The sequence below is a fragment of the Lathyrus oleraceus genome, chromosome 2 (genome assembly GCF_024323335.1).
Source record: "Lathyrus oleraceus cultivar Zhongwan6 chromosome 2, CAAS_Psat_ZW6_1.0, whole genome shotgun sequence".
Lineage (NCBI taxonomy): Eukaryota > Viridiplantae > Streptophyta > Magnoliopsida > Fabales > Fabaceae > Lathyrus > Lathyrus oleraceus.
Genome location: NC_066580.1, coordinates 371,078,157 through 371,105,476, shown reverse-complemented (window position 1 = coordinate 371,105,476; position 27,320 = coordinate 371,078,157). Strand labels below are relative to the sequence as shown.

At 39.9% G+C, this 27,320-nt stretch overlaps 2 pseudogenes; one reads left to right on the top strand and one right to left on the bottom strand.

Annotated features, from left to right (window-relative positions):
* Window positions 1-1,797: 1,797 nt before the first annotated feature.
* On the bottom strand, window positions 1,798-26,688 carry LOC127123313 (8-amino-7-oxononanoate synthase-like; annotated as a pseudogene).
* On the top strand, window positions 19,191-19,290 carry LOC127124354 (uncharacterized; annotated as a pseudogene).
* Window positions 26,689-27,320: the final 632 nt, after the last annotated feature.

Sequence of the window (27,320 nt, the reverse complement as noted above, 5' to 3'; positions counted from 1 at the left end):
GCATTGGTTTGATCATGCAGGTTGAGGTTCAAGGTGTACTGGTTGCAGATAGCTTGACTTGGTCGGAAATGCAGGCGGTTGATGCTTCAGCGATGAACACCGGTGGCTACGGTTTAGATTCGTGCTCCTGAGGCCAAGTCACCAGCCAACCACTTCCGGTAACCATCTTTGTCCTTTTCCAAATGAGTCGCTTCTAGCTTTGGATTTCTCTTTTTATTGCAAACTGCAGCAAAGTAATTCTGGTTTTCTCAGTGAAAGTGTAACATATGAATCTTTCCTATCAGTGGCATCGCTAGTTGCCTGGAGAGTTTCTTTTGCCTTCACCCACTCGTCATTTTTCAATTCCAGCTCAAACAGCATAGATAATGCATTTGGACTCTTGTCATTCACTTTCAGGGCATCATTAACCGGTTCAATGCTCGATAAAATGTTGTTCCGAGCCTTTGCAGTAGCAGCATAGCCTCAGATTCGCATCAATGTAGTCCGGGTACTTGAACAAAATGACCGTTACTTTCAAGGTCGTGAAATAATTGCATGTCCTTGGACTGAAGAGTAGAAGTAGCAGCATCAATGGAAGACTTATTCGCCTTGCTAAAGAAGGAAAGCCAAATTCCATCATTAAGAGCTTCCTTAAAAGTTTGTTTAGCAAGCTCAAATTCTCCACTTTCAAACTGAATGACACCAATATTATTGAGTAATTCAGTTGATACTTCCTGGCTTTTAGAATTTTTTGTTGTTATGTGAATTATTAACCGATTTTCTAATCATTACAGGTTTGCAGGTTTTGGCTTTTCCGCTTTGTTCGCTGTCATTTGCAGTCGGCATCTGTGGCTTAGCGAGTGAGCATTCCAAAATTTGGCCATCAATCTCATGCTTCTCTGTGTTCTTCAATGCCTTCATTACACATGATTTATCAGCACAATGCAACAAAACCGTATCTGCTCTTTTCTTGTCCAGCTTTAGCAGGAGGGAGAGCCACTTTGTACTTCAGCGACTTAGACTTATCATACCGTCCTCCAGCGGGGTTGGCAGCAGCAAGAATGGAGGTACGAGCATTGAGTGTTGCTTGTATTCTTGCTTTAGTGATACTGATAGTTTGTTGTTCCATTGCTTCGTGAATTGCAATCTGATCTCTTATGTCCATCTTGTCAAATTCATCAATGCAGCAAATGTCATTGTCAGCAAGCATCAAAGCACCAGCCTCAATACAAAACTCTCCAGTTTCTGGTTCCTTGGCAACAGTTGCAGTCAAATGATGGATTGGTACTAAATCCTCTACAGGCCATGTTTTCCGAGAATTCTGTGACAGAATCTTGGGCATCAACATCATTTTCAACCCATACTGAAGCAGCATAATGAAGAGCAGTGTTCTTATCAAGGCCACAAGTCCTGCCTAACATTGTCGAGATAGATAGATGAAAAGGGCCTGTGTGCATGACCTGCAATTATGTTATTTGTTCTCTTTTTTTTTTTTATATTTGCCCCACCAGATGCAATGTTGTTGCAATCAAAAGATAGATCTGGTGGTGGATATCTCAAATTTGTATTATTATTGTTAGAGAAATATAACGTTGGTGTTGAAACTTGTGACACATGAATTACGTTCTTCATTTCCATGTACATATGCATATCTATTTCCTGAGTTTTCTTGTTTGCTGTAATGTGGGAACAAATGGTTGGCAGAAGTGATTATGCCAATTGCGCCCAACACTTTCTTTGATATGCTCTAGGTTCAATTTCTGTTTATTTTCCAGTTGGGATGTTCTAGCAGCCACATCAATGACTGGATTGAAGTAATTATAGCAGCCACATCATAAATTGGACTCCACCTTTTTTTTGTAAAATATCCCAGCATATACTTCCATGAAACATCCGAGAAACAAAGCGCACAGTAGGTGGTTTGATCACATTCACGTGGAAGCCAGCTTGTAGTAAATGCCGGCTTGCTTGCAGTGCTTTGTCTTCACTGCCAACTATTAGGGAAATAATGTGACTTGTACCAGGGATTCCCAATGTGACTTGTACCAGGGATTCCCGTAAGCAAATGAAAATCTTTCATGGCAGCCGGCGACTTTACTTAGGGCACCAATGCATATGTCCACATCATTCTCACAGTTGAACTCCTCATCAATACCACCGCCATGTGCCACAAACAAACGTTCCGTGAGCATCATCGATGACTAGTAAAAAGCCATACTTCTTGCGAAGTTTTGCAAATTCAACCATTGGTGCAAAGTCTCCATCCATGCTAAACAAGCTGTCAGTTACCACAATTTTCCTCTTCATATCGCAATGGGATAGAAGCATATTGAGGTGGTACATATCACAATGTCTATATATGTATACTCTTACACCTTTTTGCCGACCCGCAAGACGAATACCATCAATTATTGATGCATGGTTTAATGCATCAGAAAATATGACAATCTTTTCATCTTCTGAAAGTATGCTATTCCCAGCTAAGAGAGAACCAATACTTCTTATTGCTGTCATCAAGGCCATATTGGAATGGGGATGGTTTATGGTTTGGAAATGTAGCTGCCTTGAACGGTCTCATATGAACATGATTTGAATGGGAATGAATTGATGAATTTAAACATGAATCTTGAAGCTAGATAATGACCAATGTCTATCAGTAAACAAAATGGATTTGGGAATGAATGTATGCAAATGAATTTTAGGCCAAGTGCCAAATAAAAATAAAAAATTCAGGGTCAAAATCGGGGTATGACAGTTGCCCCTATTTAAGCGTCTTCAACTAGAGAATATGAAGCAAGACACCCTTCATATGATCATAGTGGGAGATGATTAAATACTGAGAAGACCCGGATTTTGATCCTGAATCCCCATGATATGATGTGATATGATATGATATGCCATGATATGCATGGATATATGATTCTTTTTTTTGTAATTTTATCTGCTAGGGATATGATGGACCCTTGACAGGAGACGCTATTAGACAGACCAAACTGTGGGGAATACTGATGATCCACAGGGAGACAGACAAATGGTAAGAAACAAACTTGTTGGGGAGACAGTCCTGCTTGGAGAATCAGGCACACACTGGGGAGTATTCAAAGTGAGATTTGATAAACGACACTTAGAATACAACCGAATAAAGAAAAAGATGCTATGACAGGTTCATATAAGACCTGACAACGCTGGGGAATAAACAAGGAGAAAACTCTTCAGAACAGGTTCATGTATGACCTGACACCGGAATAAGGGTTCAACAAACAGGTTCATACATGACCTGAATAGGATTGAACAAAGAATCTTCAGAGTAGGTTCAAGCATGACCGGACCCCGGAATAAAAAGGTTCAATGACAGGTTCGTACATGACCTGAATAGGATTGAACAAAGAATCTTCAGAGTAGGTTCAAGCATGACCGGACCCCGGAATAAAAAGGTTCAATGACAGGTTCGTACATGACCTGAATAGGATTGAACAAAGAATCTTCAGAGTAGGTTCAAGCATGACCGGACCCCGGAATAAAAAGGTTCAATGACAGGTTCGTACATGACCTGAATAGGATTGAACAAAGAATCTTCAGAGTAGGTTCAAGCATGACCGGACCCCGGAATAAAAGGTTCAATGACAGGTTCGTACATGACCTGAATAGGATTGAACAAAGAATCTTCAGAGTAGGTTCAAGCATGACCGGACCCCGGAATAAAAAGGTTCAATGACAGGTTCGTACATGACCTGAATAGGATTGAACAAAGAATCTTCAGAGTAGGTTCAAGCATGACCGGACCCCGGAATAAAAAGGTTCAATGACAGGTTCGTACATGACCTGAATAGGATTGAACAAAGAATCTTCAGAGTAGGTTCAAGCATGACCGGACCCCGGAATAAAAAGGTTCAATGACAGGTTCGTACATGACCTGAATAGGATTGAACAAAGAATCTTCAGAGTAGGTTCAAGCATGACCGGACCCCGGAATAAAAAGGTCCAATGACAGGTTCGTACATGACCTGAATAGGATTGAACAAAGAATCTTCAGAGTAGGTTCAAGCATGACCGGACCCCGGAATAAAAAGGTTCAATGACAGGTTCGTACATGACCTGAATAGGATTGAACCAAGAATCTTCAGAGTAGGTTCAAGCATGACCGGACCCCGGAATAAAAAGGTTCAATGACAGGTTCAAGATGACCTGAATAGGATTGAACAAAGAATCTTCAGAGTAGGTTCAAGCATGACCGGACCCCGGAATAAAAAGGTTCAATGACAGGTTCAAGATGACCTGAATAGGATTGAACAAAGAATCTTCAGAGTAGGTTCAAGCATGACCGGACCCCGGAATAAAAAGGTTCAATGACAGGTTCGTACATGACCTGAATAGGATTGAACAAGAATCTTTAGAGTAGGTTCAAGCATGACCGGACCCCGGAATAAAAGCAAATGGACTCTGACCGTAAGCAATGGACTACAACCAGCTTTTAACGGATTTTGCCAACAACAATTGGATTTGAAAATGACCACGAAAACCGGATGTTGGTTTAAGGATACCAGAGACAAACTGGAATTAGAGGTCAAAGGATATAGGATCGACAACAAGACCTGGGTCAATGCAAAATGAGCACGAAGTACATTTCGGCTATGCATGATTTGAATGCATGACATATGAATGATCATGATTATGAGAAAGCTGACACTGGGCAGACTGGGAGTTTGTAAAGGCTTTTTATGGAAGCTCATGATTCCTCAACACCGAGAACTCAACCAAATATTTGTGATAGATGTTGTCAAAGGAGAATTCTATCCAGCTTGATGGCCACAACTTAGCCAATGGATCCTTTTGGAGGATTAATGAATCGTGCTAGCATAACTTTCGGGCACTCGTCTTGAACTCAATAGTTGTTGACGTATGGCAGAATTCGTTTGAGCAGTTTGAAAGCGCGAAGAAAGAAGTTCTGCCCCTCTGTGGCTCATCTTGCCCCAGTTTGTTGGGACTTTGGAAATGTTCACCTTGAAAAGGGGTTTGGAAACAACTTTCCATGAGACTACCTCGAGATGGCTTGCCCCAAGCGTTTGTAACTTGCAGTGGTCTGAACTTGACTAACCAAATGTTGGAATGGCAGACTCTTGGTTGACTGTCCTTTGGATAGTTGGACTTATTGAGCTCTAAGGTGGCTTGCCCCAGTTTAATTCTTGAAGCAAATTACTCTTTGCAAGATGATCCTTAGGGTGATTAGCTCGAATCAACGGATGCTCAAAGTGATTTTCCCCTGACTAAACTTCTTTCACTCCATCAAGTTCCTCAACTGTATTTGGCATTTCTTTGATGCTAAGTGTTGACTTGCAAATAAGATTGTTCATTCAAAAATGGTAATTTTAATGCAGTGTTTATGCAAAAATTTGAAATCAAAGTTTATTGATATGAACGGGTGAAATACAGTGAACGGGTCAATGATAAGAATACAATGGTGATCAAGTCATTCACAGTATGCAAGTTGGTGCTATCAAATGATTAACAAAAATCGTTTGGAGTCAAGTTAACACAAACTTGTTATAGTATGCTTTCAAGATAAACCCTGCCTCAATTAGGTCTTTTAAGGGTTGTAACGTGGTCTGGTTCACGGTTTTTTGAAACAAAAGGATATAAGGCTCAAAATTTATTTTTACCCACCCCTTCTTCTTGATGATCTCCAGTTCCTACGTTCAGTTAATTCAATACACGCATTCGACTTCCAAGAGGGTTCGAAGGTGTGATGAGGATTCAAGACGATTTTTTCTTGAAATGACAGTCACCTTATTTTTTTTGTTTTGTTGAGGGTTTTGGTGACCTCTTTTTGTTTTTCTTTGTCCCTTATTTTGCCTGGACCGCTTCTTTGAAGCTTTCGGTCCATCGGGATGCCCTGACTTTTGCCTAAGTCATTTTTGTGGTGTTTGACTTAGCGGACTTTTATTTTTTATTTTTTAAAGGTATTGACTGCCACATTATTGGTGGATAAGGATCAACCAACACTAATTTTAGCTTTTCTTAACTTCTTCAACACTTCAACATGTGTGCGAAGGATAACACGTGGTTGAACCTAATTGGAGGGTGTTCATATGGACGATTTTTGAAAGATCGAATACATGATCAAAATATCTGAACACAACTACCCTGCCCCAGGTTAAGATTAAGGGTTTTAGATCCGAAATAAACACCAACTTCTAGGCTCAAAGTGGTTGTCTAGGGATTAACTCCTTATCACTCCAGTGTTTGGGGATTTGAAACAATGCCTTACATCATCGACAAGGTTTTACTCAAAAGCATACCACAACAATTTCAGGTGTTTCGTTTTCATCATCCTCCCTCCAATCTTTGTTAACACAACAGTTCGATAAACAAAAGTGAATGAGAGGAGTATTTTTGTTTTTTTAACATAAATGAAAAACGAGTGAATACGAATGGATCAATTCAAAAGATGCATAAACATTTCATTAATCCTACCAATTCAAAGAAAACAACAATGCTTAAGAAGCAAATAACAGTCAACATGCAAGGAAACTACAAAAGAAATGCTGAAACAGCCAAATGATTGCCAGCTTTGAGGAATGACTTCTTCAATCTTGATCCATGAACTTAGGGGGACACCCCTTCGAGATCTTCGCACTTATCCGATCGATGGGTTAACATTTACCACCAAGCTTCCTTCTTGAAAGGCTATGTACCTGTTGTCAATCAGCTGCTGTACTTTGGCTTTGAAAGCGTCACAGTCTTCAGTTGAGTGCCCTTCTGATCCGGCATGATATCCACATTTCTCATTTGGGTTATACCCGGGTGGGTAAGGTTGTGGAACCGGCTTAAGAGACTTGGGAACCACCAACGAGTTTTGAATCAGAGGTTGTAGGAGTTGGCTGTATGTCATGAAGACCGGATGTTGAGGATCATTTTTCCTTTCCAAGTTACCTTGAGGCCTTTGCTGATTGTGATACCTCGGGCCTTGGGCTTGTTGATTTGGATGAGGGGTAAACCAGGATTGTTGGCAATGAAGACCAGAAGGTGGGGGTTGCTGGTACAACACTTTGGGCATTGCTAACTGCTCATTTTCAGCCACTTGAAAGTTGGGATCAACAAGCTTTTTGACATTGGCAGGATGATCTTCAAATTCTTTTCCTTCAGTCTCATCGTTGTACGCATGTCTCTTGGATTCACTACTCACTTCTCCTTTTCTTTCATTGGTTAGGGTCGCGACATTGGAAATCCAAGACGGTATCTCAATGCTCTTACCAGGAAACAATGATAGCTCACTAGCCATATCCCTGACATCTTCCTTGTGGTACAAAACCTTGAGGGGTATCAAGGGTCCTTTCCCTTTATCATTACTTGGCCCAGAGATCAAGGTATATGTACTTGAGACTTCCTCCTTGAGTGTTGGTGACCTTATGTCAATCAATCTTTGCAGCTTGAGCTTAAAACTCACGCATTCCTCGATGGAGTGCCCCATTGTTCCAGTATGGTATTCACACTTGATCTTCGGGTGATCTTCTTCAAAGACTAAGCTCTTCTTGTTAATCAGTCCTCGTACCAAATATTTTAGCGCACATCAAGAATCTAGGTCATGTCCCAATGCCCCTTTATGGAATTCACACGTTGCATTTGGATTGTACCATGGCAGGTCTGGTGACACAGGTGTGAGAGCTCGAGGTGTCACCAAAGCATTTTGGATCAGTTGCGGGTAGAGCTTGCTATATGGCACTGGAATCGAGTCATTGTGATCCTTGTTCCCCTTGTTCTGATTCTGATTTTTGTTCTGAACCTGACTTCGGTGATTTTGAGGAGGAATAGCCAGAGGATGTTGATGATGACGTTTTGAGGGAGGTCCATATGCTGGTAAATGAGGAGTTGCCACATAGAATTTCCCTTGACTTGGGGTAACATCAGATGGATGTGGGGTAGCAGCTCCCTTTGTTGCAGCAGTGTATATTGGGTGACCCTCTTTTCCCAACAAGACTTGCAGGGTTTCCAAGACCCATCTCATTTGGCTCTTCAAAAGGTTAAGTTCCTCCTTCAGTGCTTCTTGGCTATTTCTTAGCTCGTCCATCATCTCCTGAGACATGGTTCTTTGTTCTAAATGCGTGTTGAGAATTGATCGCTCGACTGTGCGAGTCGAGAATGGGATACAAACTGCAAGTGCACAGTTCTATCGCGTAGTTTTAAAAGATATCGATCCCACAGGGACTTATGAATCGATGTACCGTTATCTAAGGTTACTACGTAAATCTAAGGTGAAAATGTTTGATTGTTTGGGGAAAAGGGAGCTAAGAGCTAAACTAATATCTAGATTAAATATTAATAAAACGGATATCGGTATGTGGTTCGTCAAAACTAGGGAATCAATTCCTTGTCGGTCTCTCGGTTTTAAAATAAATCGTTTCGACTAACTTTATTGGTTAAAGGTTTTATCTCAAACTCTCGCTCTGTTGAAGAAACCATGATCTTATGTTAATGTTGCTGTCACTTATAATTAAGTCAAAAATCATATTTTGAAAACAATAAAGTTGCAGAAACTCTTTTTAAGAAAATACTGACCGTTTTAAACACCCTTATCTCAAACTTTCGCTCTGTTGACTTAGGTTATACAATTAAATCTAAATGCTTAACTCTCGTCCTCACATTCAATCTTTAAAAATACTTTTTGGAAAAAGGTCAGAATTTAATTAATTCTAAAACTTGCTCTCGCCCTGAGATAGATTTAATGACTAACTTACACTGTCCAGTTAAAACCTCAAACTCTCGCTCTGTTGGTTTCAACTTCTTTATGTCTTTTACCTTTGTAAAAAATCTTGTTATTAAACCTGTAAGTTAAGACCGTAAAAAGATTGATTCTAATTTTAAGTTTGAATAGACCGACTTAGTTTTGATCCCTCTTTCTGCTTACTTTACATACCGATACCTAGGCAAATTAGCCAGACATGCTTACTAAATAATAATTAATATCATGCATACACAGACTCATTTCAGGCAGGCAATGCAAATAAACAATAGAATAAAGCATAAAAATTAAATAACAATTAAAGAACCTGAATGCGTAATACAATGGTCTTGAACACTCCACCACAAGCCGGTAGGATTTGTTCTTCGATTCTTCAATTAAACAGTAAATTAAATCAAGGAAATAAAAAAAACTCGAATATAACGTAAGGTTAAATCCGGTATAAAGTTGCCCAGTAGTTTCCGGTGTAGAAACTACTACGCGAAAAATATCTAAAAGCTAAGAACGGGGGAAAATAAATTGCAAGGGAAAAAAGAAAACAAAGCTTGCAAAATAAAATAAATAAAATGGACGATGCTGGAAAGGAAGAAAAATAAGCAAAGGCGCGAAAAAAAAATAAATTTGGCAGAGCTTCCGCAAAACTGAGCGTGCAAAAACTGTGTAACTTTTGGTTTGTGAGACGGCTATTTATAATAGCCTTGGTAGCAGCATTCCGTTTCTCTCCTTCTTCAGCGTGGCTATATCCACGGCGTGCATATAGGAGACCAATTCCTTAACGTTATTCTTCAAGTCCTTCTGAGGGCGATACTTGCGCCACAAAGGTAGTGGGGTTGCGTGACGCTCGTCACGCTATGTGTGACGTCCGTCACAAGGCTCCTTCGCGTGACGCTCGTCACGCGTCCTGTGACGTCCGTCACAGGCACAGCATTGGTGACTTGTGCGCTTTGGGCTGGGCTTTGGCCTTTGGTTCCTTTTCTCTCCTTTTTGTTGCTTTTTACACCTCCTTTTCTTCCCTTTTTCACTTTTGCTTCAAAATGGGTACCTGATATAAATAGAAGAGAAATACTGCATAATATCTGATGAAATGGGATAAATTAGTGTAAATGATAAAATAATTTAATTGAATTAAGTCTTAAAAAGCGATATAATTTCGTGTTATCAAACTCCCCCATACTTAAATCTTTGCTTGTCCTCAAGCAAAATTCAGTATAGAACTTGTTAAAAGTTTTAGCCGGATGAAATTTTAAAGCACACATCAATTCGTACTAGGTTGCCAATGGGTTTTTGTTTAGGAGGATTTGAGTTAAATCTTGACATCAACAACTACCGTTACAACTTAGATAACCCTACCTTATGCCAATCAGTTCAAGTACCTTATGATAGCTATCCTGGTTCCTTTAGTCTTATTTTGCCCGTTTTCATTCTAGCGAAATCACATTAAGCCCTTTATCCTTTCGCGCACATAGTGGAGTAACCGGTTAGTGTCTATGATCCGCTTTTAGCTAGAAGTTCTGGTACATAAGTCGGATAACTTCATTATTCAGTCCATTGCAAATTGCGGGGGATCGAACCGTAGTCCGCCCTACCAAGTTCAGTACCAGATTCCTACTGAACCAATTCATAATGGATCTTTCGTATTGTGCTTTTGCATGATTTGCAACCTTTAGATTAAATGATCCGGTAAGGGTCACCTAATTTAATTATCTTAGGTTACTTTGGGGATCATTCACTTATATTCATCGGCTCTCCACGTAGTTTGCTATTAAGATGGTGCTGACTTCTGTATAAACTACTTGGGGTTGCCATAGAACTAAAAGTTCGAGGAATCGGTATGATAGGTACTTATCCTGATCTAACATATTGAGGTTCTCAGAGCGTTGTTATGGTAATGATTTTGTTTTGATTTCACTCAAATTTTATAAAGTAGGCGACCTTTATACTTATTGGGTGTGTTAAAATTTTTGTTATGGCTCAAGAAAGTTGAGGGAAATAGATAATAGAAACTTTTTCACATTCAGGACTTAACTTAAAAAAAAAATTTTGTTTTTATAAGGAAATAACAATGAAAAGGGAGAGTACAAACTTGAAACAAAGATGGGAATGGAAAGAATAATTTCCCCCCCCATACTTGAACTAAACATAGTCCTCGATGTTTGAAGGGAAAGAAATACAAAATGGAAAGGAAAAAGAAAAAATACAACTAAGGCTGCCTTCCACCTCTGGTTCTTGGTCCTGGTGATCTTTGACGTATGTCTAAGCTGTCGAATCTGCTAAACAACTCAGTAAACCGCTGGTCGGTTATGGCATTCCGAGCATCCTGTTGCTGTTGCATTTGACGCATCATCTGCATCATCTCTGTATTCTGTGCCTGCATTCCATCGATAGCATCCATAATGTCATCGTTGGTCGCAGGCCTTCGTCGTCGACGACGTTGGGAGGATGGGCCGGCTGCATTACTGGAAGGGTTGAGCGGGACTGACGGTTGTGTTGGCGGATGATCGCCTTGTTCCATTTCTTCAAACTCATCTGTTTGTTGGTTTGTTTGTGAAGGCTCGGTGGTTTCAGGAGCGCTAAGATCGTAGAGGTGGCGGTTCGGGTTTGTGACATCGGTTAGGGTGGTATTGGGTAGCACAACACTTGGGACTGCTTGGTTGTTCACCATCAGATAATAGCCTCCGCCTACTCTGTTTTTAATCAGGCGGCTGGAGCGACAATAGCCGATATCCATAGACAGGGGTGGAAGGGATTCTAAAGTTTGGAGTTTATCCCCTAGGTTCAGGCCAAGTGCTATGGAGGTTATTAATCCGCCAATTATGAATGGTTGCCGGCCTCTAGCACATAAGGTGCGGATATGATGAAGGAGAAAAGAGGCGGCGTTTACCGTAGTATCCGATTCGAAAACGCACTGGAGGAAAAAGAGTTCTTTTGAGTTGACCTTACTGTTGTTTGGTCTTCCAAAGAGTGTGTTTTGCAGGATACGGAGAAAATAACGGATGGTGGGGTTATGGATGTGGGAGAGAAGGAGTTCTTCCCAGTTGTTGGTATTTATACCGGAAATTTTCTTAAAAAGGTCGAAAACTAGAACTGTGTTCCAGTTTGAGGTTGGGGGAATTCTGGCATGGAGCAGACCTTCTGTGGGAAATTGTAGCATGGCACTCAATTGGCGTTGGGTTAGAGAGTACTCGGTGTTAAACATACGGAAGGTTGCTGTACCGGTTAGGAATTCACCTTCACCGGCGGGAGTGGTGTAGTCGTAAGAGCTTAGGAATTCTAAGGTTAGGGAAGGATAGGTGGGTTGGTTATGGGTGCAAAGGAAGGTTAAATCGGCTCTACGGAGCATCCACTCGATACCGTGGAGTAAGCCCAATTGTTGTAAACAAGTTAAATCGGGGTACCTGGTGGGAGCGACGCCTCGCTGTTGGAAGCGCTCGAATTGCTCTTGCTGATAGTTGTCATCTCCGGATCGGAAGATGATATTTCCGAAGTTTTGACTTCCCGCCATTGTGATGGATTTTTGAATGAGTGATTTGGAAAGGAAAAGAAGTGTATATTTGATATGAGAGAGTTGTTTGTGGTGAAAGAAGGAAGTTTGGAGGGTATTTATAGGTAAAATGTGGGAGGTGAAAAGAAAGAGTGGTTGAAAAGTAATTAATTGTGGTAAATGAAAAATGAATGGGGAATGTAAAAAGGTGGGGGGTGTAACGTTCGTCTCCAACGGCTCCCTAACGTTCACATATCTGAGAGGCGTTACGCTCGTCACAAGGCTGTGACGCTCGTAACAGGCACTAAGTGTGCCGCCCGTCACGGATGGTGTGACGCTCGTCACACTTCCTTTTGGAAAGGCTTAGTAGCGCTTCACAGAATCACTTGGTAGCGTAATTAAATATTTTATTCTGCTTATGAACGTTTTAGTCTGTAGCTTAATTTAGTATGCATGCTTACTTGCTTTGTATAATAATAATAATAAGTAATAACAGTAGAGCATAATAGGCATTGCAAAATAAATTAACTAAACAGCTTCAATAAAAAGGATCATAATGTATTACAGGAAGGGAAAATAATAAAATGAAATAGAAATAAACATGAATTCAAATAACATTAATGAAAAAATCTAGCCTAAAACTAAATAACTTAGAATGAAGAAATAACTAAATTCCATCTATCTTCGGATCTCTGGCCGGAGGAGTAAAAGAGTTAACATGATGCCGTAACATACGTAACTGACTTGCCGTGCTGCTCATGTGTTCTAGGACTGCAAGTCTCAAGCTGTGGAAATCTTCCCTGAGGGCGTTTTGTTCTGACATCAAGGCTTCAATGACGGTTTTAATATCTGTTCCTGGCATATGATGTCGGAGATCAGGCATGGCTGATTCTTCGGTCAGGACAGGCTGAGGAGGAGGATCAATATCATGGTAGCCGGATGGAGTCTGAGGGTCAGATTCAGCAAGAGAGGTATGGTCAATATAGTGCTCATAGTCATCACAAATCTCATAATCCTGGATGGATTCAGTGGATCCAGCAGGAGTTGGGGTTTCATTCAGGTTATAGAGCCAGTTCCTTTGGTTATGAACACTAGTCCTAGGATCGGGCAGGGTGAATAGGCAGAGAACCTGGTTATCAATAACAAGCTCAAACTCATCAGACCCTATGTTTGCTATAAACATAGTGTTGAAGAGGAAAGGTATACTCATAGTGGTAATGCCACAAAAAGGGTTCAGGTCAAGCATAGGCTGACGTAGTCCAATAGCATTACCTATCATAGTTATCAGGCCGCCTATTCTAATGGGTGCTCTCTCATCCTGGATAAGGTGGTCCAAATTAGCTAACATAAAAGTAGCACCGTTTACTGGACGGTTCTGGGAAGCACAAAATATGATGAAGAGTTCATCACGTGAAACTGAAGTACTATTTGGCTTCTTCCCAAATAAAGTGTGGGTCAGGATCTTATGGAAATAGCGAAAAGCCGGGTTATGTATGTTTCCAGAGAGAAACTCATGTTCTTCGGGCTCATCATTTCCAGTCAGCTTACCCCAAAAGTGTTCAAGCTCTCTATATTCAAGAAGTTCTTCCTGGCTTATAGTGAATGTATCAAAGGAGGTAGGAAAACCCAAAAGGTTGGTGAAGTCTCTAGTATTAAATTGGTACTCCATATTGAACATTCTGAACTGGATAAAACCTCTGGTAATTCCTTTTCCATGGCTAGGTAGATAGATTAATGAACTAAGGAATTCTAGTGTGAGCCTCCGGTAGGTGGTGAAAGGTCTCAGGATAGGGGAGGTCTCCCATCCTATCTGATTCAGCAAAAACAGGACACTCTGTCTCAGTCCAAGGGCAGTCATAGCCCAATCATCAGCATATAAACTAGGTAGCATCTCCCTAGTGGCTAGTTCTTCAAACCTTCGTTTCTGAGCCATTCCTCTGAACTTGATACCCATACGGTCAGAATGTCCCATCTGGTTAGTGTTAACTAGAGAAAAGAAAACATGAGTTTAAGTCAGGATTTGGCCAAATGCCGAAAGAAGAATAGAATTATTATTATAATATATAGATATATTTTTTTTCTTTTTGAATAAATCAATAATGAATACTAAATAGAAATTAAAAGAATAATTAAGAGAAGAATAGAGAAATGATAATAATAATAAAATAATAAAATAACAGATTAATTTGTGGGTTGTCTCCCACTAAGCGCTTTGTTTAAATGTCGCAAGCTCGACAAAGAAACTGTTAAATATAGTCTATGAGTCCTGGGGGCGTTTCGTCTAAGTGTAGAATTTGCGAATCCTCGTTGGTTTCCGCATAGTGATAATGTTTCAGACGTTGCCCGTTTACGGTGAACGGTTCTGTAGATTGTCCTTTAATTTCTACCGCTCCACTGGGAAAGATTTTAGTGATATGGAAAGGTCCTGACCATCTGGATCGTAGTTTTCCCGGGAATAATTTTAGTCTGGAGTTAAATAAGAGTACTGCGTCGCCTTGCTTGAAGATTTTCCTTGATATACGCTTATCATGCCATTGTTTTGTTCTTTCTTTATAGATTTTGGCATTTTCATAGGCGTCTCTTCTGAGTTCCTCTAGTTCGTTTATGTCAAGGATTCTCTTTTCACCGGCGGTTTTATAATTCAAATTTAAATTTCTAATAGCCCAATAGGCTTTGTGTTCTAATTCTACCGGGAGGTGACAGGATTTTCCATAAATGAGCTTAAATGGGGTCGTCCCTATGGGAGTTTTATAAGCAGTTCGGTATGCCCATAAAGCTTCTGGTAATTTCAATGACCAATCTTTCCTTGAAGTGGCGACCGTTTTTTCTAATATTTGCTTGATTTCTCTGTTAGATACTTCCACTTGTCCACTGGTTTGAGGGTGGTAAGGTGTTGCTATCCTATGTCTCACTCCATATTTAAGTAGTAGTTTTTCGAGTATCTTGGATATAAAGTGCGATCCACCATCACTGACTACTATCCTTGGGATGCCAAATCTCGGAAATATTATATTTTTAAAGAGTCTAGTTACTACTCGGGTGTCATTAGTTGGAGAAGCTATAGCTTCGATCCACTTTGATACGTAGTCAACCGCCACGAGTATGTACTTGTTACCGAAGGAGGATGGAAACGGTCCCATGAAGTCTATTCCCCACACGTCAAAAATCTCTACTTCCAAAATACCTTTTTGTGGCATCTCGTCACGTCTAGATATGTTTCCCGTGCGTTGACATCTGTCACACTCCTTAATAGCCGCATGTACGTCCTTCCATATAGTTGGCCAATAAAAGCCAGCTTGTAGGATTTTAGAACAGGTCTTGGATGTACTTGTGTGTCCACCATAAGGCGCGGAGTGACAGTGTTGGATTATATTTTCTACCTCTTCTTCGGGTACACATCGACGGAAAATACCATCGGGACCTCTTTTGAAAAGTAAGGGATCATCCCAGTAATAGTGTTTTATGTCATGGAAGAATCTTTTCTTCTGCTGGTAAGATAAAGTAGGTGGAACTATTCCGGCAGCTAAATAATTGACTAGATCAGCGTACCATGGTATGGCAGATATAGCTAAGGTGGTTTCTACTTGCATGTCGGAGTTGTTCTCTTCCAAAGTAGCTATGAGTTTGTCATACGAGAAATCATCATTAATGGATGTTCTTTCTGGTTCAAGGTTCTCAAGTCTAGAGAGGTGGTCTGCTACTACGTTCTCAGTTCCTTTCTTGTCCTTGATTTCTAAGTCGAATTCTTGTAGTAACAAGATCCATCTTAGGAGTCTAGGTTTAGCATCCTTTTTTGTTAGAAGGTACCTGATAGCAGCGTGATCAGTGTAAACTATTATTTTGGCTCCTACCAAGTAAGAACGAAATTTATCTAGCGCAAATACTACTGCTAGGAGTTCTTTCTCGGTTGTGGCATAATTCATCTGTGCTTCATCCAGGGTTCTGCTAGCGTAATATATAACATGAAGCTTTTTATCCTTTCTTTGTCCTAAAACAGCACCTACAGCATAGTCACTGGCATCGCACATTATTTCGAATGGTTCATTCCAGTCTGGTGTCTGCATAATGGGTGCGGAGATCAATGCTTGTTTAAGAGTTTGAAATGCTTTTAAACAGTTATCGTCGAATATGAATTCAGCATCTTTCATTAATAGTCCGGTTAAAGGTTTAGTTATCTTAGAGAAGTCTTTGATGAATCGTCGGTAGAAACCGGCGTGTCCTAAAAAGCTTCGTACTTCTCTCACGGTTCTTGGGGGTTGAAGATTTTCGATTACCTCTATTTTGGCTTTGTCTACTTCAATTCCTCTGTTCGAGATGATGTGTCCTAAAACAATTCCTTCTTGTACCATAAAGTGGCACTTTTCCCAATTAAGTACTAAGTTTACTTTTACACATCGTTCAAGAACTCTTTCCAGGTTTTCAAGGCATTCTTCGAAACTTTGTCCGTATACAGAAAAGTCATCCATGAATACTTCCATGATGTTTTCGAGAAAGTCGGCGAAAATTGCCATCATGCATCTTTGAAAAGTTGCAGGGGCATTACACAGACCAAACGGCATTCGTCTATACGCGAAGGTACCAAAAGGGCATGTGAATGTTGTCTTTTCTTGGTCATCAGGGTGAATTGGTATTTGAAAGAAGCCTGAATAACCGTCCAAATAACAGAAATGTGAATGTTTAGCTAGTCGTTCTAACATTTGGTCAATGAATGGTAAAGGGAAATGATCTTTTCGGGTTGCTTTGTTTAGTTTCCTATAATCAATGCACATTCTCCATCCCGATTCGATTCGTTTAGTTATAGTTTCTCCTTTTTCGTTTTCAATAACGGTTATGCCTCCTTTCTTTGGTACAACGTGTACGGGACTGACCCATTTGCTATCAGATATAGGATATATAATACCTGCTTCTAATAACTTGGTTATTTCTTTCTTTACTACCTCACTTAGGATCGGATTTAGTCTTCTCTGGTGTTCCCTAGAGGTTTTACCGTCTTCTTCTAACATGATGCGATGCATACAAATAGAAGGGCTTATTCCTTTAAGATCGGTTATGTGGTATCCTAGTGCGGTTGGATATTTTCTTAAGATATGTAGGAGTTTTTCTGTTTCGAGTCTTCCTAGATCTGCATTGACTATCACAGGTCGTTCAAGTTCTAAGTCTAGGAATTCATATCTCAGATTTTTGGGAAGTGTTTTCAAATCAGGGGTTGGTTTGTTAAGACACTGCGTAGGATCTGGTGTTATTGCTAAGCATTGTTTAGATTTGTCTTCTAAAAGATAGTCTGATGATTTGTCTTCTCCTGACTCTGCTTCTTTTATGCATTCATCGATGATATTCATGAAGTAACATGTATCTTCTATTGCAGGTGCTTTCAAGAATTTGGAAAGAATGAATTCAATTTTCTCTTCACCTACTTCGAAGGTGAGTCTTCCTCGTTTTACGTCTATGATTGCACCGGCAGTTGCTAAGAATGGTCTTCCTAGTATAATAGGTGTAGTATCATCTTCTCTAATATCCATAATTGTGAAGTCAGTGGGAATGTAAAACTGACCTATGCGTACGGGAACGTTCTCAAGGATTCCTACAGGATATTTGATGGAACGATCTGCTAGTTGTACAGACATCTTGGTCGGTCTTAATTCTCCCATTTCCAGTCTCTTACATATGGATAAAGGCATAACGCTAATTCCGGCTCCTAAATCGCATAAGGCTTTGTCGATGACAAATTTTCCTATGTGACAGGGTATAGAGAAGCTACCTGGATCCTTGAGTTTAGGGGGCATGTTTTGGATTATAGCGCTACATTCGGCAGGGAGTGTAACGGTTTCACTATCCTCAAGTTTCCTTTTATTAGAAAGAATTTCTTTTAAGAATTTAGCATATGAGGGCATCTGCGTAATAGCTTCGGTAAATGGAATTGTAACGTTTAATTGCTTAAGGAGATCAACAAATTTTCTAAATTGACCTACATCTTTGGTTTTAACAAGCCTTTGAGGGTAAGGTATAGGTGGTTTGTAAGGTGGTGGAGGTACATAAGGTTCCTTCTTTTCTAGGGTATCCTTATTACTCTCTTCCTTTTCCTTAGGTTCACTTTCCTCAGTAGATTTCTTAGGGCTTTGGTTTTCTATCCTTGGATCAGACGGTCCTTCCACTTCCGTTCCACTTCTTAATATAATTGCATGAGCTTGGCTTCTCGGATTAGGTTGGGGCTGTCCAGGGAATGTACCAGTTGGTGCAGCAGTAGGTGCTTGTTGTTGAGCTACTTGAGATATTTGGGTTTCTAACATTTTGTTATGGGTAGCCAAGGCATCTACTTTGCTTGCTAGTTGTTTAAGTTGTTCGCCAGTGTGTATGTTCTGGTTTAAGAAATCTTTATTGGTTTGTTGTTGGGAAGCTATAAAGTTTTCCATCATGATTTCCAAGTTGGATTTTCTAGGGGTATTATTGTTAGGATTTGGTTTCTGGTACCCCGGAGGTATAGATGGGGTTTGATTCGGAGACTGTCCAGGTGCGTATAAAGCATTATTACTCTTATATGAAAAGTTTGGATGATTCTTCCAATTTGGGTTATAGGTATTCGAATAGGGGCTTCCTTGAGCATAGTTTACTTGCTCTGTTTGGATTCCAGTCAAGAGTTGACATTCCGCAGGAGTGTGGCCTTGGATTCCACAGACCTCGCAATTCTGAGCTATAGCAACCACGGCGGTTGGTGGTGATACATTTAAACTTTCAATCTTCTGGACCAAAGCATCCACTTTTGCATTGACGTGATCAAGGTTACTTATCTCGTACATGCCAGTTTTCGGTTGAGGTTTTTCCACTGTTGTTCGTTCGGTTCCCCACTGATAGTGGTTTTGGGCCATGCTCTCGATAAGCTGGTAAGCATCAGCATAAGGTTTGTTCATTAATGCACCACCTGCAGCGGCGTCTATTGTTAACCTTGTATTGTATAAGAGACCATTATAAAATGTGTGAATTACTAACCAGTCTTCCAAACCATGGTGTGGGCAAAGTCTCATCATGTCTTTGTATCTTTCCCATGCTTCGAAAAGAGACTCGTTGTCTTTCTGTTTAAATCCGTTTATCTGGGCTCTTAACATAGCTGTTTTGCTTGGCGGAAAATATCGGGCAAGGAAAACTTTCTTCAACTCGTTCCATGTGGTGACTGAGTTGGAAGGTAGAGATTGAAGCCATCTTCTAGCGCTATCTCTTAATGAGAAAGGAAAAAGACGAAGTCGAATTGCCTCTGAAGTGACACCATTAGCTTTAACAGTATCAGCATATTGAACAAGTACGGATAAATGAAGGTTTGGATCTTCGGTAAGATTTCCAGAGAATTGGTTCTGTTGCACAGCCTGCAGCAGTGAAGGTTTAAGTTCAAAGTTGTTTGCTTCGATTGCGGGCGGAGCAATACTTGAATGCGGTTCATCTTGCGATGGAGCGGCGTAATCTCTAAGAGCACGAGCTGGTTCTGCCATCTCGGTTAAAGAAGGAAAAATGTTTTTGATATCAGGAAGGTTTATAGGAGGGAGATTGTTTTCAGCACGATATTCCCGAATTCGTCGTAAGACTCGGAGATATAGTTCGATATCGTTGATTCGTAAATAGAGCGGTTCGCCTTGAGAGCGAGTGCGTGGCATACAAATCAACGAAAGAAAGAATAGAAGGAAAAAGAAACCTTAGTCTCTACAGCGTAACGGAAGAGTTACGATATCGATTGAAAAATTATCCCCGGCAACGGCGCCAAAAACTTGATCGCTCGACTGTGCGAGTCGAGAATGGGATACAAACTGCAAGTGCACAGTTCTATCGCGTAGTTTTAAAAGATATCGATCCCACAGGGACTTATGAATCGATGTACCGTTATCTAAGGTTACTACGTAAATCTAAGGTGAAAATGTTTGATTGTTTGGGGAAAAGGGAGCTAAGAGCTAAACTAATATCTAGATTAAATATTAATAAAACGGATATCGGTATGTGGTTCGTCAAAACTAGGGAATCAATTCCTTGTCGGTCTCTCGGTTTTAAAATAAATCGTTTCGACTAACTTTATTGGTTAAAGGTTTTATCTCAAACTCTCGCTCTGTTGAAGAAACCATGATCTTATGTTAATGTTGCTGTCACTTATAATTAAGTCAAAAATCATATTTTGAAAACAATAAAGTTGCAGAAACTCTTTTTAAGAAAATACTGACCGTTTTAAACACCCTTATCTCAAACTTTCGCTCTGTTGACTTAGGTTATACAATTAAATCTAAATGCTTAACTCTCGTCCTCACATTCAATCTTTAAAAATACTTTTTGGAAAAAGGTCAGAATTTAATTAATTCTAAAACTTGCTCTCGCCCTGAGATAGATTTAATGACTAACTTACACTGTCCAGTTAAAACCTCAAACTCTCGCTCTGTTGGTTTCAACTTCTTTATGTCTTTTACCTTTGTAAAAAATCTTGTTATTAAACCTGTAAGTTAAGACCGTAAAAAGATTGATTCTAATTTTAAGTTTGAATAGACCGACTTAGTTTTGATCCCTCTTTCTGCTTACTTTACATACCGATACCTAGGCAAATTAGCCAGACATGCTTACTAAATAATAATTAATATCATGCATACACAGACTCATTTCAGGCAGGCAATGCAAATAAACAATAGAATAAAGCATAAAAATTAAATAACAATTAAAGAACCTGAATGCGTAATACAATGGTCTTGAACACTCCACCACAAGCCGGTAGGATTTGTTCTTCGATTCTTCAATTAAACAGTAAATTAAATCAAGGAAATAAAAAAAACTCGAATATAACGTAAGGTTAAATCCGGTATAAAGTTGCCCAGTAGTTTCCGGTGTAGAAACTACTACGCGAAAAATATCTAAAAGCTAAGAACGGGGGAAAATAAATTGCAAGGGAAAAAAGAAAACAAAGCTTGCAAAATAAAATAAATAAAATGGACGATGCTGGAAAGGAAGAAAAATAAGCAAAGGCGCGAAAAAAAAATAAATTTGGCAGAGCTTCCGCAAAACTGAGCGTGCAAAAACTGTGTAACTTTTGGTTTGTGAGACGGCTATTTATAATAGCCTTGGTAGCAGCATTCCGTTTCTCTCCTTCTTCAGCGTGGCTATATCCACGGCGTGCATATAGGAGACCAATTCCTTAACGTTATTCTTCAAGTCCTTCTGAGGGCGATACTTGCGCCACAAAGGTAGTGGGGTTGCGTGACGCTCGTCACGCTATGTGTGACGTCCGTCACAAGGCTCCTTCGCGTGACGCTCGTCACGCGTCCTGTGACGTCCGTCACAGGCACAGCATTGGTGACTTGTGCGCTTTGGGCTGGGCTTTGGCCTTTGGTTCCTTTTCTCTCCTTTTTGTTGCTTTTTACACCTCCTTTTCTTCCCTTTTTCACTTTTGCTTCAAAATGGGTACCTGATATAAATAGAAGAGAAATACTGCATAATATCTGATGAAATGGGATAAATTAGTGTAAATGATAAAATAATTTAATTGAATTAAGTCTTAAAAAGCGATATAATTTCGTGTTATCAAGAATCACTTTGCTTCACGGACAAAAGATGGATGAGTTTTTTTGGTATTTTGTCTGGAAAATGACATGCATTATGATGCGATGCAAATGCAAATGGAATGCGAATGAATGCAATGCAAGCCATGCACATTTGTTTTTTCATACACGGGTTCAAAAGTATGAGGTACTGATGAATCTGATTGTTTTCCAAGAATAGGTTCTCACCGGGTATGATCTAGGGCTTTGTTACAAAGGATCCCCAGAGTCATTGATTCACAAGATTGTTTGACGCTTACGGGAAATACTTCCCGGTCGTCAACTCCATCGAGGGAATCTATTCTGGGTGAGGTTCTCGTACCGACCCTTACGAAGTATACACCTCGCGAGTCCGTACTACGCAACCATCGACTGGGTTCTAGACAGGGTACTCAGAGTCATGGATTCAAAAGACTGTTTGACGCTTACGGAAAATACTTTCCGGTCATCAACTCCATCTAGGGAATCTATTCTGAGCGAGGTTCTCGTATCGATCCTTACGAAGTATTCACCTCGGGAATCCATACTACGCAACCATCATTTCTAGTTGGCCAAAGGTTCAATGTTCTAAAAGGTCCTTAGAGTCATGGACCCCTTTGAAACATCGGCGCTTACGAGGCATACGCCTCGGGCGACAACATTTGCAAAAGAATCTACTCTAAGTGAGGTTCTCGTACCGACCCTTACGAAGTATTCACCTCGGGAGTCCGTACTACTCAACCATCGTCCTATCTTATGTTTTTTCACTCTAGACTCGGGTGTAGAGTCTTTCCCACATGGTTTGCAATCAAATCATCCAAGTACCAACAATCACAATAGAACCAATATACAACAGATATATCAATATAATAATAAAGATAATCAAAAGCAATAAATAAGGAAAAGCCACATAATTAAACAAACAAAGGCACACAGATGTCCTAACTAGGCTTGACTCGCTTAGGGATTTTATAGTCCCCAGCAGAGTCGCCATCTGTCGCACCTCGAAAAAATGGGGATACGACTTCAAAGCGAAACGCGATAGCACGCTCGCAATGATGGACTAAACAGAGTCGCCACCGAACTTTATTTATTCCTAAAAAGGAAAGGGGAAATATCGATAAAACCCAAGACAAAAGAAAGGATAAGATATGGTCATCGCAACCAATATCAGGGTTCGGGAGTCGATTACGCAAGGGGAAGGTATTAGCACCCCTCACGTCCGTTGTACTCAACGGGAACCATTAGGTCAGTTGTGTGCGTCAGTGTTTAAAATGTTAGGCTTTTCAAATTATTAAGTGGGAAAGACAGAGTAAAAGAGAGGAAAATGTTTTTGGATTTTTTAACGAAGGACTAAACCTAAGTTTTTTATTAATGGGCCTGACAAGATTTAAAAATCCTGCTCCTACGTATCTCAAAAGAGAAATCAAGGCTTACGTAGTTCTGGGTAGAAAAATGTTTGTTTGTTGATCGATTTTAGCGAAAGCTATATTGTATTAATCGACGAAAACATTGTTTTACCCAAAACAGATGAGGAGTGGACGCATACCACACATCGAACGGATTTATAAATCTACATTCGGAAAAGCGTCACTTATCTCGACTCAACAATCGTGGCCGAAACATTGTTTTGTATCTCTTAAGACAATATATCTTTCATTTAAAAAGGGTTTTGATTAATCGCACGGCGGCGAGAAAGAATTTGATTGGTTGGATGTATTTTGAGTGATGGCGAGAACTGGATGAGCGAGATATACATCTCGAATCCTAGCCTCAGGAGTGCATGGTATACACCATGTTCCATTTCCATCTTTATTGAAAGAGTTTAAGATAGGAATTAAGTATTTTGGAATTTGATTGAGAAAGGGTTTGAAGAAACCGCATTGACAATTTTAGATGATGGCGAGAGTTAAGATTGGCGAGGCATACGTCTCGAATCTTAACCTCAGGAGTGCATGATATACATCATGTTCCATTTCCACCTTTATTGAAAGAGTCTTAAATAAGATTTAAGTATCTTAGATTTGATTGAGAAAAAAAGGTTTGACGAAACCACATTGGCAATTTTAGACGATGGCGAGAGTTAAGATTGGCGAGGCATACGTCTCGAATCTTAACCTCAGGAGTGCATGATATACATCATGTTCCATTTCCACCTTTATTGAAAAAGTGTTAAATAATAATTAGGTATTTTGAATCTTGGTTGTGAAAATGACTTGACCTAGATCAAGTATTTGATGAACGATTGAGAAAGATTTGGATAATTGTTTGAGAGGAAACAAAGTGGATAAATTTGGATGATGGCGAGAGTTAAGATCGGCGAGGCATACGTCTCGAATCCTAACCTCAGGAGTGCGCGGTATACACCACGTTCCATTTCCACCCTTATTGAAAAGGTCTTGAATATGAATTAATATTTTTGAGTTTTGATTATGAAAATGGCTTGACGTTGGATCAAGCATTTGATGAAGTTTTGGAATAGGATGGAGAAATGAGTTGTTTTGTTTATTGAGAAAATACTCGACATTGGATCGAGTCATATTTTTTGTATTTTTGAAATTTGTTGGTTTTATTCTTATATTAGCATCTAACTAAACAACCAAGTAATAAAGAAATAAAACAGTACCAAATTATTACACGTTGGGGGAGTGGGGTACATTTGTCAAATGGGGATAAAAAAAATCATGAAATAAATAAAATCGGGCACAAACAAATAATGCATGAGTGTAAGTGCAAGAGAACCGGCTCATTGTAAGAAAGCCCAAGAGTAAGCTATGTGAGGTTGGCGGCGATGCTTAAAAAGCCATCGACTTACAAGGGTGTGAAAAAGGGGGCTCGATATTAAATCGAGAAAAGTATGATTTTTATAATTTTCAAATGGTTTTGCATGCATGATGCAATTAAAAGAAAAAAAACAAATCATATTATTAAACAATAAATAGAAAAAAGAAATATGAAGAATAAAGCATAAAAAGAAAATGCTAAAAGAACGAAAAACTACACCTAAGAGTATCGAACCCACTACACTAAAGATCTAAACACCACTCCTCTCCACCAGACCACTTAACAACTAATTGATATCTTAATGCTAACTTAAATATATAAACTAAAATAAATTAAAAGGGTTAAAATAAAAAATAATAAAAACTAAATAAAAAAAAAGTAGAATAACCTAATTAATTTCAACCACTTGTCCGTTGGATTTCCGAAGGGGAATAAGTTGGAAATGGTAAAAAGGAATCAACTTTAATAGCCAATATTAAATATCTACTAGGAAAGCCAACGGTCACTTAAAAATGGAATTAAAAAAGTTTAAACCACGCTTAAAGTAAATAAATGGAAAAAAGAAAAGAAAATGAAACAATTCCCAGAACTCTTCCTCTCTCAATCTCTCCGCCTCGGTATCACTCTCTCTCAATCTCACCGTTCAAACTCATTCTCTCTCAACCTTAACGCCACTCTCCACCTCTTTCAAACTCGCTTACTCACAATCGCGCCACTCTCTACCTCAAGCGCAAATAATCCATCCCCAATCGCTCACATCTCACTCAATCTCCTGAAATGATGCAAGAATCCATGGCTAAAACGGAAAGGGCTCACCTTCGGCGGTGGCGACAACTCGGGTAAGGGTTGAATCTTCTCCCTTTGCCTCTTCCAAAAATTTGGTTTCGCTTTTTGATTCTGCCTTAACTTTAGGATTAGGGTTCTTGTGGTATTTTGGCCGCCTCCCTCTCTAATTTTTTCTTTCTGATTAGGGTTTCCTGGTGGTCGCCGCTCTTCTATCTAGGGTTTTCGTTTTTCCACCCTCCCTCTGTTCTCACTCCTTTCTTTTTATACTCACAGCTTTAGGGTTTTGGAAGTGTAATTGGCTCAAAAGAGAAAGCTCTCAGCAATGCTTTTCATGCTCAGAAGCAAGTTTGTCCTCTTCGATGCTATCTTCCGGAAAGGTAATGTGAACCTACCTACTTTCTTCCTCTGACTTGTCTCAAATCCCAAATTGGGAAATTTCGGAATTTACTGCTTGGTAATTATTTCGTGCTTTACTGCAGTGAAATTGAGCATTGGTTTGATGATGCAGGTTGAGGTTCAAGGTGTACTGGTTGCAGATAGCTTGACTTGGTCGGAAATGCAGGCGGTTGATGCTTCAGCGATGAACACCGGTGGCTACGGTTTAGATTCGTGCTCCTGAGGCCAAGTCACCAGCCAACCACTTCCGGTAACCATCTTTGTCCTTTTCCAAATGAGTCGCTTCTAGCTTTGGATTTCTCTTTTTATTGCAAACTGCAGCAAAGTAATTCTGGTTTTCTCAGTGAAAGTGTAACATATGAATCTTTCCTATCAGTGGCATCGCTAGTTGCCTGGAGAGTTTCTTTTGCCTTCACCCACTCGTCATTTTTCAATTCCAGCTCAAACAGCATAGATAATGCATTTGGACTCTTGTCATTCACTTTCAGGGCATCATTAACCGGTTCAATGCTCGATAAAATGTTGTTCCGAGCCTTTGCAGTAGCAGCATAGCCTCAGATTCGCATCAATGTAGTCCGGGTACTTGAACAAAATGACCGTTACTTTCAAGGTCGTGAAATAATTGCATGTCCTTGGACTGAAGAGTAGAAGTAGCAGCATCAATGGAAGACTTATTCGCCTTGCTAAAGAAGGAAAGCCAAATTCCATCATTAAGAGCTTCCTTAAAAGTTTGTTTAGCAAGCTCAAATTCTCCACTTTCAAACTGAATGACACCAATATTATTGAGTAATTCAGTTGATACTTCCTGGCTTTTAGAATTTTTTGTTGTTATGTGAATTATTAACCGATTTTCTAATCATTACAGGTTTGCAGGTTTTGGCTTTTCCGCTTTGTTCGCTGTCATTTGCAGTCGGCATCTGTGGCTTAGCGAGTGAGCATTCCAAAATTTGGCCATCAATCTCATGCTTCTCTGTGTTCTTCAATGCCTTCATTACACATGATTTATCAGCACAATGCAACAAAACCATATCTGCTCTTTTCTTGTCCAGCTTTAGCAGGAGGGAGAGCCACTTTGTACTTCAGCGACTTAGACTTATCATACCGTCCTCCAGCGGGGTTGGCAGCAGCAAGAATGGAGGTACGAGCATTGAGTGTTGCTTGTATTCTTGCTTTAGTGATACTGATAGTTTGTTGTTCCATTGCTTCGTGAATTGCAATCTGATCTCTTATGTCCATCTTGTCAAATTCATCAATGCAGCAAATGTCATTGTCAGCAAGCATCAAAGCACCAACCTCAATACAAAACTCTCCAGTTTCTGGTTCCTTGGCAACAGTTGCAGTCAAATGATGGATTGGTACTAAATCCTCTACAGGCCATGTTTTCCGAGAATTCTGTGACAGAATCTTGGGCATCAACATCATTTTCAACCCATACTGAAGCAGCATAATGAAGAGCAGTGTTCTTATCAAGGCCACAAGTCCTGCCTAACATTGTCGAGATAGATAGATGAAAAGGGCCTGTGTGCATGACCTGCAATTATGTTATTTGTTCTCTTTTTTTTTTATATTTGCCCCACCAGATGCAATGTTGTTGCAATCAAAAGATAGATCTGGTGGTGGATAT